This window comes from Macrobrachium rosenbergii, chromosome 12 (assembly GCF_040412425.1).
Source record: "Macrobrachium rosenbergii isolate ZJJX-2024 chromosome 12, ASM4041242v1, whole genome shotgun sequence".
NCBI lineage: Eukaryota > Metazoa > Arthropoda > Malacostraca > Decapoda > Palaemonidae > Macrobrachium > Macrobrachium rosenbergii.
In genome coordinates this window covers 62,381,520-62,387,571 of record NC_089752.1, presented here as the reverse complement: position 1 = coordinate 62,387,571, position 6,052 = coordinate 62,381,520, and the positions used below count along the sequence as shown (strand labels likewise).

The 6,052-nt window shown below is 35.6% G+C and overlaps 1 pseudogene; it reads right to left on the bottom strand.

Annotated features, from left to right (window-relative positions):
• Positions 1-1,236: 1,236 nt before the first annotated feature.
• LOC136844247 (KRAB-A domain-containing protein 2-like) lies at positions 1,237-3,102 on the bottom strand (annotated as a pseudogene).
• Positions 3,103-6,052: the final 2,950 nt, after the last annotated feature.

The following is a 6,052-nucleotide window of genomic DNA, read 5'->3' as shown; positions in this document are numbered from 1 at the left end:
TATATATATATATATATATATATATATATATATATATATATATATATATATATAGGCAACAGGCAAGCTGTAAATGCATCATCAGGAAATCCATAAGATAAGAAGTCTTCAAGGTTCTTTATTAAGAAACGTTTCGTGCAATCCTTTGCACATCATCAGTCTGCAATAAATTATAAACAACAGTTAAAACTAAAGTTAAAGTAACAATTATTGTTCTGACAGTTAAAATTTTTTTATAACAAAGTTAACATAAAAGCTGCAAATTTTATTAAAGAAAAAAACATTAAAATTCACCAAGTTTGTTAAGAAAATTAAACTACCTTTTAAGACCACGCAAGGGTGAAGAATGGCCTGAAGAAACGTCAATGCTCAGACAACACCTTAAGCGAGAGAGAAACCGCAGAAATGTTACTGTTCAAATTAGGGGACAGGTGCTTTATATATAATGACTCAAGGGTAGTTAAAAAAGGCAGTTTTGAGATGTAGCACTGAGAATCGAAAAATGTTGGTTCCAGTAAAAGATTGTTGCAAGTTCGCTATTACAGCCACTTAGGACTCAGTTATCGTACAGGTTCCCGTATATCCAACACAGAACTTTCTAGCATTAGAACGCATGCTACTAAATGTAAAATTCATGTTGAAAAAACACATTTTTCGATTCTCAGTGCTACACCTCAAACTGCCTTTTTAACTACCCTTGAGTCATTATGTATAAAGCACCTGTCCCCTAATTTGAACAGTAATTGTCTGGGCATTGACGTTTCTTCCGGCCATTTTTCCCTCTTGCGTTATATTGAAAGGTAGTTTAATTTTCTTAACAAACTTGGTGAATTTTAATTTTTTTTTTTTTTAATTTGCAGCTTTTATGTTAACTTTGTTATAAAAAATTTTTTACTGTCAGTATAACAACTGTTATTTTAACTTTAGTTTTAACTGCTGTTTATAATTTATGGCAGACTGATGATGTGCAAAGGATTGCTCGAAACGTTTCTTAAAGAACCTTGAAGACTTCTTGTCTTATGGATCTTCTGATGATGCATATATATATATGTTACGCAAAATGTGAATAATTGCCAAATGTGTACATTTTGCGAGAAAGTTGCAAAATGTACACATTTGGAAATTGCGCTTGCCAAATGTAGATAATTATCCACATATGGCAAAATTTTGCCATTTTAAAAAAAAAAAGCAACGGCATTTTGCCGATTGTACACAACAGGCAGAATGAAACAAGAATCAAAGAGAATTAGTATTTATTGTTCAAACTAAAATTAGTATTTATTAGTATTTATTGTTCAAACTAAAAGGGATTGACACTACTTTAACACTTAAATATTGCTACAAGAACGACCAGGGTGGCAACGAGAGTTACATTTTAACAGCTTATTTGTGCAGGAGCATCTGGAAGTTGTGCAATTTGTTTTACAGGCACACTTCACATACCCTTGGCCTCCTGTGTACCTGGTTACAGCGGTTCTCAAAGCCATTTCAATGTCGGGAACCTCATCTGGGGTGAGGAGCTTCTCCTTAATGGGGTCCATGTCAGCTGCCGTGTACCGGGTGGTTATGCGTCCTTCTCTACAGCCTACCTGGTACAGGTCCTCGTCTCTCTGCAGTACCACAACCAGGAGGTTCCTGCTGTCACTCGGCCCACGATCAAACTCGGGAGCTTTAAGCGTCGCGTTGTCACCCACTTGTAGAGCACTTAAGAGGTGTTTCGCTCTCCTTGTCATTCTAAGTGAGGTTTTTTCTTGGCCGGCTGCAGACAGTTGCCGAGCTTCAGCGAATTGCGGCGCCTCTTCTCCATCTCGTTCCTCTTCTCCTTCCTGTTCCTCCTCTCCTTCTTGTTCCTCTTCATCAGCCGCCCCTTTGGCTTCATTTTGGAAGATGGTGTCTAAATATTCTTCAGTTCTTATATTGCCGAGCATATTAGGTGGAATAACAGTGGATGCTAGGCCTACCTTGGGTTCGATCCCGAACATGACTTTAAACGGACTTGTTTTTATGGTTTCATGTTCCGAAATGTTTATTTGCCACTGGACAAAGTGGACCCCAACGCTCCACCTGCTGGACTTGTTTTCGTGCATCCAAATTTTTAATTTGTCTTGAATGACTCCATTCAATCTTTCAACTGCACCTTGGCTTTGTGGGTGGCGCGGCCGACCAGTGACGAGCTTAAGTTCAGGCCAGAGCGTAGACAACTCTGATATAACGGCATTCACAAACTCTCTCCCGTTATCCGAGTGCAGGATAACGGGAGCGCCAAAGGTAAAAAATATTGGGAGAAGCATATTAGCAACCTCCTCAGCTCGTTTTGATGTAAGGGGCCACAGCACACAAAACTTGCTGAAATGGTTGATGAAGGTCAGAATATATTTAAATTCCCCATCAGGTAATGTTTGAAAATTGGCATTGAGAAAAAATAGTCTCGCTTCTACCAGGCTTCACCACCAGACCTTTATGTACTCTACGTTTTTTCTTCTCTTGACACTCAATGCAAAAACTTATGAACATCTGGCAGCACTGCTTAGTCAAATTAGCCCACTTCTTTTGTCCTTCTTTGAAAGTTTTCTTTTCACCACCATGACCCACAGCTGAATGCGCGACCGAAATGGCCTGATGAACTTCCTCAAAGCACACTATAAACTTAAATTCAGTTTCCAATCCTTTACGCTTCCGAATAAGTCGGTCATCGTCACCAACTCTGAGAATTTCGAATCTTTTTTTCATATTATAGTCATCGCTGGTTTTAGGCCCTTCCTTTTCAATTTTAAGCAGCTGAGCTATCCACTGTGCACGTTTCTCTTTCCGAGGAATGACCACATTGTCATTCTTAGACTGTAATAAGTTGTCCAACTTCTGCTCAAACTGCTCTTTAAAGTCCGACATGCCACTTGTGAGTTGGTAGGACAGACCTCTGTAGTAGCAGGGAAGATGAGGTGGGCGAGACGGTAGTTGCTACTGAGCTGGTAGATCTGGTTCAACTGCCCTCCTCCTTGCCCAACTGCACGATTTCAGCTCGTAAACAAGAAGTGTTTCTTATTAGTCTTAGTCTGAGAATTTCTGAATCTTCTGCTCAAACTGCTCTTTAAAGTCCGACATGCCACTGGAACAAAAAAATCTGTTAACATTTGGCAAAATACTGTTGCAAAATCATGTTAACATTTGGCAAAATGTCCTTGCAAAAAGTAGAAATACTGCCAAATGTGTACATTTTGCAATCAATTTTGCCTATTGTGCACAATCGGCACCAAGCGCTGCAAATTGTACACAATAGGCAAAATTAATTGCAAAATGTACACATTTGGCAATTATCCACATTTTGCGTAACATATATAAATATATATATATATATATATATATATATATATATATATATATATATATATATATATAACAATATCCCAGAACGGTGGAAAATATCAGTATTCTCTATTCTTAATGGAAAGATATCTTATTATAGCTACGTCCCAGAACTGACCGTATGTTGATTACATTACATATTAAATAACAGGGAAGGAGTGTTTTATAAGCTAAGCCGTTTACTCTTTTAAAGGTACCATTACGCAATCAAAGGTCAACGAATTAATGACCCGACGTTTACGTCACATAATCTGGAAAAGAACAAAGTATCCAACTTAGGTTGCATTATAAATGCCGGCGGTTCTGATTGAGCTTTCACCTTCATCAGCAATAGAAAGATCAGCAATAAAAAAAAGTATACTAGACAACAAAAATACCTTAAATAATCACCAGGTTAATTCTATATACCCCTGTATTAAGCATTACCTGAGGAAAATAATGATAACAATAAAATAAAAATCATTTAGCGAATGGAGGATATTCGGCATTCTGTTTTTATGCGATAGTTCTGTTTACCTATTATTTTTCCCTTCATATCATCATAGGTAATATGCATTATCAATGATTCTCATTTCCAGACTTTAAAGCTCAGATAATGAAAGGCTTTCAGCACATCGCTTAATGCACTGCATAAATAAATTTCTACGTTTGCGTGTTGCGGAACACATGTTTAGAAGCGTGTTAGGAATGAAAATACTCTCTGGAATAATATGTACTGGAAATACATTTGCTGCATAGCTAAATTTTAAGCTTTTCATTTTATTTAGCATAAAGGAAGAGTCTGACAATTGACATACACCCATGCACACATTATATATATATATATATATATATATATATATATATATATATATATATATATATATATATATATATACACACATACACACACACACACACACACACACACACACACATATATATACATATATATATATATATATATATATATATATATATATATATATATATATATATATATATATCACAATGTGGTCCAAGTACCTGTTATTACACAACTGATCACACAATGAATACTCTAAAGGTAACAGCGATCCCTTAAAAAGCTTATTAATCACATGAAAAAATCAAACTAAGTTTATCAAAACAAGTGTGAGTTATCAACAATTAAGCAGTAAATATACTAGAGTAAAAGGGCATCACTCCATCTGATAACTTTAACTGCTTCCCTGGTCTTAATTCACTACAGCAAAACTAAAGGAACAAAAAATGCTTATCACTTTGCCTTATGTGCACAAAAATACAGAAAATATTTACCCATAATAATGTCACTAAGGCAAATTTTCCATAATATACCTTGTTATACCATGGTAATGATAAGTAAAATTCACTTTACCTTACACAAGCTTGTGAAAACTTTTGCAAAATCACCTGGAATGCAGCTGCTTGAGATTCACAAAACACACTTTTTTGTTAGGCACCGTTACACACTTTTCCTACATTCAGATTTCAAAAGCTAAGCTTAATACCAGTGACCACACAAATATTCAACTCTAATAACTTCTTTCTTTTGGAGAGAGAGAGAGAGAGAGAGAGAGAGAGAGAGAGAGAGAGAGAGAGAGAGAGAGAGAGAGAGAGAGAGAACCACATGAACAGTCTCTGAAATCAGAATCAACAAACTTTTGGATTCCAGTTAGAAACAAAACAATCAGATGACGTCATTACCTAAGCAAAACATTTTGGGACAAAACTAGTGCATTAGAACAATGTGAGCAATGTACTCTTAAACATGATGCAATTGCCATGTGCTTCAGTGCAACACTTGTTCGCATTTCTCAAAAAGGTAAAATCAGAATGGAAAATTTGTATTTACATATTTGCGCATAAATACAATACAAAAGCAGTACAGTTACTGTATTACAGTATATGTATCTCTCTCTCTCTCTCTCTCTCTCTCTCTCTCTCTCTCTCTCTCTCTCTCTCTCTCTCATTGGTAGTTAGTGCTCAAACATATTTTTACAACTTATTATTTCTCTGTATGTCATTACCTGTACAATATACAATTTTAAATTGATTGAATTTTACCTGTAATGTACTACGTTCTACGAACATTATGTACATGTTTTCGTTATTTTATTTCATTATTTGAATTGTACCTTTGTGATGACTGTGACCTAAGAATTTTACCTAGTGACGCAAAGAAAACAACTTTTACTCTAAGTGAAAAAGAGAATGGCACCCCATGAATTAGGTGTAACATTAGTATACATACACATCTACTGTAAATGCGCTATTATGAAACTGTGCATTACTCAATTTTTATGTCAACCATTTATTTCTTTTTTAAGGGTAACAAACTAAATTTTAAATATAATTACACTAACTTTATTTCATTTAAAAGTTAGCTTAATACTTTGGGAGCATGGTTAGGATCATATTTAGTGCTTAAACTCTAGAAATAAACAGTTATTGGCATTTTTAAAGACCAGGCCAAACTTACACAAAAATTCACCTTGCGCGAGGGGCTGCGGAACCTAACCTCGCATAAGTTAGGGGTATGACTGTATATGTCCTTACCAGAAAATTGTATGGGAACAAGCTCTTAACAAAATCTCAACATGATCAAAACAGACGGCACGCTTTCAAAACAAGATGAAGAACCAAAGTTGGTTTTCAGAACAATACATGAAACATTGTGAAATCATTTGTCTTTTTCTTGTATGAGACA